Genomic DNA, 10,906 nt, shown 5'->3' with positions numbered 1-10,906 from the left:
AATTGGAAGTGAGGAAGAATGCTTCAAGAAATGGCTGGAAGGTACATGGAGAGCATCTTCCATAGAGGTCAAGGTAATGTCTAGAATGGAAACCACCTAAAATTACAGTAATGGAAGTAAATACCTGAAGGTACAGGGAAAAAATGTTGCAAGCAATTACTTCTAAGGAGCAGGCATCAGAGGTGAGAAGAAATGAAGCAGGGAGCAATTTGTTCTTCATTACATACATAGTAAGACTATTTGACTTTAAATAGTGCATATGTATTGTTTCAATAAAAATTATATTTACAAAATCCTGAACAGGTCAGAGCAAAGAAAGATGGGGTCATGGGTTCAGGGTGGAACTGGAGCCTCAGATCCCAGCCTCAATCTTGACTTCAAAACTGATCTTCACTGGGGGGTTTCTGAGAGCATTGGTTGTAGCAGATGAATGGGACTCTCTGCTAGGCAGTAGGTAAGGGACTCTTAGCAAGGTCACAAGGCAGAGCTGGTTTGGGAGTAAAAGAGGGTGAGGTTGCTTTGGGACATGCCAAGGTTGGGGAGCTAACAGAACACCTGGGGAGACTTCCAAGAGACAGCTGGGAGATAGATTAAGGCTTCAGAGTGTCTGGAAATTATTCCACCCCCCCCCCACAGAGTTAATAGTAGATGGTATGGGAATACATGGAGATCATCAATGAGACACTCAAACAAGGGAGTTCAGGGGGCAGAATCTTGACACATTTGCAGGTGAGACAGAAGAGATAGTGAGTAGATAAGATGACTTGGTGACTGCAAGTGTGAAGAGAAGTGTGAGGTCAGGGATCAGATTTTCAAGAGCAGCCTTCATGGTGTCCAAGGCAGCTGTTCTGTCAAGAGGGATGAGCTGCAAACAGCCTTGCCCTTAGCCTGCTCTCTGAGGTGGTAGAAAAGCCTGCTGGAGGAGTCAGGGGATCTAACTTCCGGTCCTCTTTTCATCCCTCACCCTGGGCAAGTTATTATTTCTCTAGACCTTAGTTCCCACATCAGCACACTTGAACCAATAATCATTCCACTGTGAGCATTGGTACAGTTTTATTCTGCTTCAAAAACATGCTTCTGGACTGCTTGGTTAAAAAGTCACTTCCCAGAGTTCTTCAGATCTGCTCTTCCCTGCCCCTGCCCCTGCCCCACTGCCCCAGCCTTCCTGGGCCTTCCCTCAATAACCCCCTATCTGCATTAACAGAGGGAGGATGCCTCCAGGACCCTCTCTATGGCCTGCATCCATTCCAGTTGATTGAACCCACAGTATACAGGCTGTTAAACATTTTGACTATCACCCCTGCTAATAATACCTTCCCTACCCACCTGACAGCAACCTGGTGAGGATCAAATGAAATAACAGATGTAAAAGGCCTTTGCAAAGGCTCCAAATACTGCCATTTGTTGGGTAAAATATTGTTTTAACATCAAAATGCAAAAGTAGTGCTGCAGAGAGACGCGGTCACAGAGGGCATGGACACAGAGCTGTGATGGATTGCAGGCTGCAGACAGTGAGGGGGAGGGGAAAGAGGGAGCAGCAGGGCATAGAAGGGAGGGAGGGAAGAGAGGAGAGGCTAAAACCAGGCTGATTGTGCAGCCTCCATCCCAGGTCACCATGATGCTGTGTGCAGGACAGAGAGGCTTCAGATCTCCTATGCTTTACCCCAAATCCACTCCAGAAGTCAAACCAGCTCAAAGCACATGCTGGGCTAGTGCCCTTCCACCAGAATATGTGTGTGTGTGTGTGTGTGTGTGTGTGTGTGTGTGTGTAGGTGGAGAGGGAAAGACAGGGAATCTGAGTCCTTATGCATATGTTCTTGCTCAAGCAGCTTGATGTGGCTTGTGGCATTGGTAAAAGTCCCAGGACAGGCGGAACCACAGCTATTTTGGAGTGTGTGCCACCTCTAGATGTCTGACGCTCTCAGAGCCAAGTCCCACATTTAGGGTTTTCCTACAGTATCAATTCCAATAATCCTCTACTTTCCCAGGGACCTTCACTGTCTACAGTCGTATTTAAACACCTTTCTTCATTCAACGCTCACAACCAAGTTAAGTTCTACGATTTCTGTCTTATAATGAGGAAACTGAGGTTCAAAGAACCTAAGTTGACTTGCCAGAGATACACAAGTTGCAATTGGCAAAGCAGGAACTTGAAACCAAGTTTGGGTTTGTTTTCTTCTTCTTTACTAAACAAGCTGGAGAAACTTGATGGAGAGGTGAGGGTAACAGTGTTTGAAAGAAGAATCTAGCCCAGGGTGGCAAACTGAAATACCCACAGGGGCCAGACTGGTTAAATAAATGGGTGATACAGGCAGGGGCTGAAGAGTGAGGGGCAGCAGGGAGCTGCAGCCAGCATGTGTCCACCTGAAGGAGGTAGTGACTTCTAGACTCTTCTAGATGGCCATCTGGGAACACAGCCTAAGGTTATTTTGGGTTATCTTCTGGTTTTTCAAGACAAGCCCAAAATACAGAGTTTTGTTTATGAAATCAGGCAGTTTTTAAATGTTGGGGTAATTAAATAACTCATGTGTGAAGGCTGAAATTGGAGGGCGGGCTGCCATTTTGTTTTCCCCATTGTGAGCATTCATTGTTCCCAATCCTGCCAAAATATAGTGTTCAGGTCTCAGCATCTTTGTCCAACTGTTGCCTCCACCTAGAATGCCATTTCCTCCTTTCCCTAATCTTGTCCCTTTGACAGAATCCCTACTTATCTTTCAAGACCCAAGTCAACTGTCCCCTTTTTTTCTGTGACTATTCCTGACCCCCTCCCACTCCCACCAGAATTAACTGCTCACTCACCTGGTTCCCAAAGCACTTCATGCTGTTAAAATGTATCCTTACCTGGTGGGATCTTCACCAGCAGAGTGGTAGAGGGAGGTACCTATGCTGGTTACATGTTCTGACTTAGACAAGGTACCTGGTTCTAATGCTGGTTCCACCCCAAGTCAATTACATAACCTTTCAATGTCTTCATTTTCTCATTTGAAGATGGATCTAAAAATAATGCCTATAACACCAAATTTTAGTGAAGGCTAAATGTGTATGTAAAGGACCACCTATGGTGTTTGCTAATAGTACATGCTTGCTTGTGTTAGCCATTACAAAAACTCTGTAAACACGTTCTAAGCCTCCTATTGAGTGACAAGTGGGTGGGGGGCAGAGAGCACCTTCATTTCTGTATTTCGTGATTCCATTTGAAAAGACCAAAGCTAGAGTAAACCTCCTAGCATTTCTCCTTACTCCTATCTATGGGAAGAGGGGTAATTTCTCTGATAGTGAAATTGAGAGAATTTGAGATCTGAAGTGTGAAAAGCTCAACTTCTTTCTCTCCCCTTCTCTCTTGGAACCAGTCTGTCTGCAGGATACCTGCATTCTGCTCATGTTTTTCAAACCAAATCCCCTCACTAGGAAAACAGACCTCAATGAAATGTGGCCTCCACTGCCGAGTAGCTCAGGGTTTCCTTCTGTTTCCTTAAGGAAGGAATCCTTGAGACAATGCAGTAAGGGGCAGAGAGCATGGGTATTGGAGTCAGACAGCATCATTTGAATCCTGATTCTGGCACTTGTCAGCTGGGCAAGATGTGAGCGAGTTGCTCTGTGTCTCCTTTCTGTCCTCTGTCACTTGGAGTTGCTGCAAAGGCCAGAGCTTATTACAGGGGAGGGTTATTTTCCACACTCACAAATCAGTGCTCAAATTAAAACTATTGACATGATGCTCGATCCTGTTTTCTCCCACAGCTTTCTGTTTCTTGGTAAATGGCAACTCTGTCTTTTCATGGTTCAGGTGAGAAACCTTGGAGTTTCTTGCTCTCCTCTCACACACCCAACCCATCAGCCACTTTGGTAGGTCTTACTGAATATATTCCTAATCTACCTGATTCTCACCTCCACGGCTGCTTCCCCAGCCTGAGCTGCCATCACCTCTCACCTTGGTCATTGCCAAAACTCCTTTAATGTTTCTCTTCTTTCTCTCCTCTTTCCAAATTGTATTTTCAACCCAGCAACCAGAAGAAGCTCATGAAAAAGTAAGTCAAATTATGTCACCCCCTTGCTCAAAATCCTTGAGTGAAAAGCCCAAGTCCTTAAAATGGTCCATGAGGCACTATCTGGTCCCCAGAAGCAATTCTAATCCAGTTCAGTCTCCCACCTTTTCCCCTTCCTCTCCCTGCTCCAGTCACTCTGGTCTCCTTGCTGGCCCTCAAATATGCTGGGCATGCTCCTGTCTCAAAGCCTTGGCACTGGCTGTCCACCCTGCCTGGGAATCTGTGCCCAGATTGCCATGTGGCTTGCTTACTCAGCCCTTCCAAGTCTTTACTCAAATGTTTTCTTGCTGAGGATTTCCCTGACCACTCTCTTTTTTAATTTTAACACTCCTTCCCTCTACCAGCTTTCTCCCTTGTCTTGCTTTCTTTTTTTCCATTAGGCTATTGGTATTCTACCTAGGATGCTATGGGAAGCTGTGCATGGGATACCTGGCTGAGCAAGAGCAGGGCCAGGCTCTGCTGGCTAAGAGTGCGCCCTGCCCCATGGGAGTGGCCTTTTTCTGACTTGTACAAAGATGTTGCACAAAGAAGCTAGTACATACTCAAATACTAAGTATTTTATTTCCTTTTCCACTTATTTTCTGTTTCCCAGCTTTCCTTCACCAGGGAAGCAGGGATTTTTGTCTTGGTCACTGCTGTATCCTCAGCTCTTATAAAGGCACCAGGCACACCAGTGGGTGTTTGACAAATGTTGAATCAATAAATAAGGTGACTGTTCAACAAATTCTGTTGTGTTGAGTTAAAAGTTGGCACCAAAAATAAAAGATAGTTCTGGCTTTATTGAATTCGCCTCTCTTCAAATCGCTTAAGAATTCCCACTGTCTGGCGGAGCGAGTGTCCCGAGCATCCATTTCCACCTTTATCCCATCCTCTGTGAACGCTTTCTGCCGAGACTTGCAGAGTCTGGGTTTGTTGCCATCCAATACTGACTTCATTTCTTCTGCATTAATCACACTCGACCTTGCCAACTCCAGATTCCATCACCTAATGTTTCCTGTCATTGTGCTCCCAATGAGGGACTGTCTGCAGAGGAGGGCAGAGAAGATGGAACTGTGGCCAACAGCCATCCAGATCCACTTACCCAATTGCCTGCTGCTCTCTAGGTACCTGAGAACCCCTGAGGCATTCTCCAGGCGGTATGTCCAAAAATGAACTTATTGGTCCCTCACCTTCACCCTCCAAAACACTGTTCTTTCTACACCAGCTGGTAACCATGCAGTTCCCAAACCAGAAATCTAGGACCCATCCTCAACACCACCCACCCCTTCACCCCTTCACAGCCCCTCCCCCTGCAATTAGCTGAACACCAAGGCCTGTTAATTCAATCTCCCAATGTTTAAAAAGATGTCTCCTTTCACTGCCTTAGTTCAATTTTTTTTATTCTCTCACTTGTTCACTATTACAATAGCCTCTTTTTTTTTCTTGTAATAGCCTCATAACCATTATATTTTTTTCACCCATCACCTCAAACTCCTCCTGCAGTCAGAGGGAGTCTTTCTGAAAAGTGAATCTGTGATTCTAAGACTCTTTAGTGATGCCCCATAACAACAGCATGAAGTCTAAGCTCTCAGACCCCACAGGGTCTGGCCCCTGCGTGCTTCTCCAACATCACCTCCCACACCTTCCTGTTCTCACACTTCCTGTTTCTGTTAAACTGAGCTCCCTGTCATTCCCAGGTGGTGCCACGGAAACTCATGCCTCCATGATTATGTGTACTCTTCCCTCTGCCAGCTGCACTTTCCTCTACCTCTTCTCCCAGCTGAACTCTTAAAATACCTTAGAAAAGCCATCCAATAGAGTGGCCTCAAATCCTGCTTTCCCACTTATTAGCTATGTAAGTTAGGGTTGTGTGTCTAAGTGCTCTGGACCTCTGTTTGCTCTTCTGTAAAATGGGAATAACCAATTTCATAGGGTTTTTCTGAAAGTTAGGAGAGTTACTGAAAGAAAGTTCTAGCACTACATCTGGAGCATGGTAAACACTTAATAGATGTATGCTAGTTGTCATGATATATCCCTTCAAGTCCACCTCAGACATCACCTCTTCCCTCTTCAGAGCCATTTCTGAATCTTGTGCAAATACCTATCACTGGACTTATCTCAATAAGAGATGACAAGTTGACTTGTCTGTCCTATAGATTGGACTCACTGGACTGTGAGCCCCCGGAGGGCCAGTCTTTAAATGGCAGTCAAGAAACACTGTTTCCATTTAACTGATCAAATGAAATAAAGACCAACCTTCAGAAAGACATTCAGAGGGCTAAAGGGAATGCTGCAAACTTCTTTATTCTGGTCTGTGGCTATGCTGCACCATTTGTTTTCCAAGGTGGCCTGAGAGCCTCTCTGCTGCCTTTGCTGAGAATGTTGTTTCCGATCTCCACACCACTGCTGGCTGTCCCCAGCACCATCTTGCCCAGAGTCTGGGCAGGGCCTCCCTTCCACGCTGATGGTGGGTAGGCAACATTCCAGGGCCTGGTGCTGACATACGGGTTCACATCTACTGCTGAGTAGGACTAATAGGGAGGTGCTGATGAAACTGCTCAGGAAGCCGGAAGTGGAACTGTGGTGGGTCCAAGTCTGGCAACACAGACAGCAAAACCCTTGGTGTCCTTTTAGCAACTTCAGTGTGGCCTGGAACTCAATGTTTCCTTAGCTTGGGGCCAGCCTCATGAAAGACATGCTGGATTTCTTCCTTGAGTCTTTCTCATTCCTTTGGTATACACCACTGTTACACAGCAGTGCCTCTTGCCTCAGTGATGAAAATCAGAGTGTTTGAAGCTTTTCCTAGCCATTGGGAAATGTAAGCTGCCCCCTCCACCCGATTTCTTATATAACCTACTATATATGATTCACTGCCCCTTTTCCAACAAAATCTGGAGTTTCTGAGGTCATTGCTGAATACCCACACACACACACACACACAAAAACTTGCTTCTAAACATTTGCTGCCAGTTGTTCCCTTTGTAAGAAATGGTTCATCCACTATGTCCCAGCTGCCCCCGTCTCTGCCAGCCTCATCCCATAGAAACAACACCTGGCCAGGGCCACTGTCTGACCTCACTAGACATGCTAAATATACTGCCCAGGGGACGGAAGCCCCATTTTGAGACACAAAGAGCCCACCTCTTTGTTAGCATTTTGCAGACCCTCTTAGTCCCTGTCTCTCTTGTGTTTATAATTAAACATCAAAAATGCCCTGCTGGACCTGGCTATTGAAGTGAAGGAGAGGGTACCCCTAGAACATCACTGGTGAGGAAGGAAAGAAGCAGTTTGAGTTTGCCAAGAACTTCACAGACAGTGATGCAATAAAGAAATTGTGTCTGAGAGAGAGAGAGAGAGAGAGAGAGAGAGAGAGAGAGAGAGAGAGTATATGTGTGTTTCTGGGTGTGTGTGGGAAGGGGTGTCCTGCTTGATACAGAAAGAAGCAGGTTCAGGATAAGAAGGGATGACAACTCAGTTAATTGACCCCCAGCTCAGCTTAGTTCATCAGAATCTCTGGGGATGGACACTCTGCCTCCCACCCTCTTCCTGGCTCTTTTTTTCTTTCTGAGAGCTGGAATTCTCTCTCAAATCTTCATCCCCACCCCTGGCTATTTCCCTGCCACCCTCACCTCCCACTTCAGCTCGCCTTTCTCCAGGGCCATTCCCTCCCTTTGGCTGGATTCTTTTGTTGAAAGGCCTCCTGGCTAGTGCTCCACCTCCTTTTTCTGTGCTTCTCCTTCCCCTCCCTCCCCTCACCTCTCCGTGCTGCCTTAGTTTATTTCTCCTCCACCTGGACTTTCTGAGCATTGGCCCCCTCTGACTTTAGTCCAGAGTCTGTAGTCCCATCTCAAGAATCTATCACAGAGGTTCATGCCCTTTGGGAGCACTGCCTCAGTAGGGGAGAGTAGAAATCCTGCCATTGTTCAGGGTAACTAGCTTCCATGGACTGGGGCCATTGAAAGGCTGCCCATGAGTGGGAGGCTCTTGGCTACAAAAGCCCCATTCATTGTAATCCATTTTACAGACACCCTGGAGGGTTGTGAGCACCTCTCACAGATACCCTGCTCCAGAGGAGAGAGAATCCTGGCCAGCTCGAAAGCACAGATCTAATTCCTTCTGATTAACACTAATTGGAAGTATCCCACATGCAAATGGGCTTTCGATAGCCTTTCTGCAGAGCAGACCTTCTTCTTCCCTGAAGACTGGAAGGGGTAACCTTAGGAAAGTGTGTTTCATTTTCCTGCTGTGCCTAATTCCCAAGCCCCTTTCTTTCCAATCATGTTTACTTGAATGTAAGAGTATGGTAAATGTCAGAATGTCATGAGATGAATGTATGGTCTAATTTATTTTTGCAGGGGGAAGAAAAATGGGACCTGAAACGCCTATTTAAGTCAGGTGTTCTGAAATGATTAAATAAGAGGAATAAGAGGAAGACCTAAGTGTAAAACACAGCTCAAGAGGCCTGGTGCCATAGAGTCAACCTGCTTATTACACTGAACGATGTGAATAATTTATCACATTTTACCCTGCATTAAGTACTGTTGAGGATTAATCTTCAGTTTATTCGCAGACCATATTAACCCCTACCTGCCTCAATCTGCCTTTTCCTAGAGGAGATTGTGGGAAATCTCTCTGCTGCTCTTGTGCTAGACAGCAGGAAGTAGCCTAACTAGGCCTCTTCCAGGAATTGACCAGGAACGTAAAGCACCCACGTCGTCTCTTGCTAAGGTATTTTTCCCCCTCATAATCTTCAAATCCTTTCAGTCCTGGACTGTCTCCCTCCTATTGCCAAGTACTTTCCATTTCATTTATGATTTATCTTTGTTTATTTCTAAGTCGTACACACTAATCAAAGCCATAGCCTTTCATGCTGGCCAACCTCCCTGGCCAGCACCCCCATCCTCTAGTGTATCCTGTATATATGACCAGATTCCCAAAATTCAACGCTTACTCTAGCTTTCCTTGGTGTGGAAGCACACAGATGGGCTTCCTTGGTCCAGGACTCAAGACCTCCTTTGATCTAGCACCACTATCTTCCCAATCTCATCTCCTTTCCAGATGCCCTTTCTTTCCACAGGACCCCCTATGTCCCCTGAACAGCCAGATTCTCTATTTTTGTCTTCACCCTCCTTTCCAAACAAGTGTGCCCTGCCTTCCCTGTATCCAGACCAACTGAAATCTTACTGCATGAACTCACAACCAGTCTGAGCTTTTCCTTCTCCAGCGGTCACCCACTCACTCAGGTGCATCCGTGCAAAGCCCCTGGAATGAGAACTCTAGGATGTCTGCCTGGGAAAGACTTGGAAACAGCAAACAAGTTGGAAGAGGTTGGGGATTTGTCTCAAAGCTGTGGTAGAAACTCAGCTGATTCTTTTACAGATCAATAAAAAGAGCAACTTTCCTAAAGAGACTTGTGCTTGTGTTTGCCATAAGATTAAGAAGATATGGAGTGCCCACGGTGAGAAAACATGATTTTTTACTCAGCACTTTTTGTGAGTGGAGGGTTATGAAAGTAAAAGGAACAAAACCTACCTCTCCAAGTCATTCTTTAGCACTGCTACTGCTTTCATAGAAAAGCCCAACAGAAATGAGTTGTTTATAAAAGCAAAGTGCAACTCCTGGAGTCAGAACTATTTGCAGAGTTATATGTCCCCAAGTTTTGAAACCATTTATGGGCCTCATATCCTGCCATCTTATTTGGTATTCCAGGTATGTTGGAATACTAAATGAGCCTGCTGTGTCCCTGCTGTGTCTAGCCTCCTGGGGCTAGAAGACAAGTTCATGAGGAATATAGAGTCCCATCTGCTCCTGCCACTTGTCCAAATGCTCCTGTTAGGGTCCTTGAAGGTGTCCACTCTGCATTCCCCGCCTCGCCTCGAGGGGTGGGTCTCCCGGCATTGCAGGGCCACCCTCCTGTCACTTCCTTCACTCCCACTTGAGACCAGACTAGATCTTATCTTACATTTTAGGATCTCAGAAGCATTTTTTTTCTTGATCATTTTCCAGCCGTGTCTTTTGCCTTAAATCCCTTTTAGAATGAACTAGGGAGTGAATGTGCAAATGTATGGTGTCTCTCACCTTTCCTTGCCTGCTTAATGATATCAGTATTGTCCATGGAGTATAGCCTTTCCTGCACATTGTCCCATATCAGTCCTGAGGTCCAGAGGGATGCAATGGCCTGCCCCTGCTTAACCAACTATAACTGGATCATCCTTTCCCAGGGACTTAGGAGCACCCCAGTAAATGACCTTCACCAATACTGACCTACATACCTGCCTGAAGGACAGAACCGGTACAGGTTTGTGAACCCAAACAGGATGGGTGGCAGCTTTCGAGTGGTTCCTCTCCATGGTGAATAGCTCTGCCTTTACGTCAGGGATGCATCAGTGAGCTGTTTTCCACCCCTTCCCTTGTGTGGCCACCTCATCTATTTCCTAGTCACACAGGTTACTTCCCTTTGCTTCCTGCCAGACTCATTCCCAGCTGCAGTGTCAGCCTAGGGACCCAGCAGGCACCTGGGAAACAGCTGCAGGTGACCCAGATGGTCTGTGGTCAGTGCCAGCCTGGTCCAGCCTGAGAGGGCCATCCCAGGGAACCAAAGACAGACAGTCCCAGGAGCTCTGTCAGCTGGCCAGGGAGGCAGAGACAGGCGGCTGGCTGCCCTGGAGCTGTAGTCTGGTCTTAGAGAGAGCCAGCTGCAGGATTGCAGGGATCAGACAGATCCAGGAACACCCAGCTCCATAGCGGCGATTCAATCTGCACTCGGAGGGGACCTCCAGACCCCCCCTGCTCAGCAACACAGTCAGCATCTGAACATAGATGAAGAATTATTCAACATCAAGGAAGAAAATGTGAAGAAATCTAGCGATCTTAATGAATTTTCA

Source organism: Callospermophilus lateralis, chromosome 10 (genome assembly GCF_048772815.1).
Source record: "Callospermophilus lateralis isolate mCalLat2 chromosome 10, mCalLat2.hap1, whole genome shotgun sequence".
Classification (NCBI taxonomy): Eukaryota; Metazoa; Chordata; class Mammalia; order Rodentia; family Sciuridae; genus Callospermophilus; species Callospermophilus lateralis.
This window is presented reverse-complemented; position numbering follows the sequence as displayed.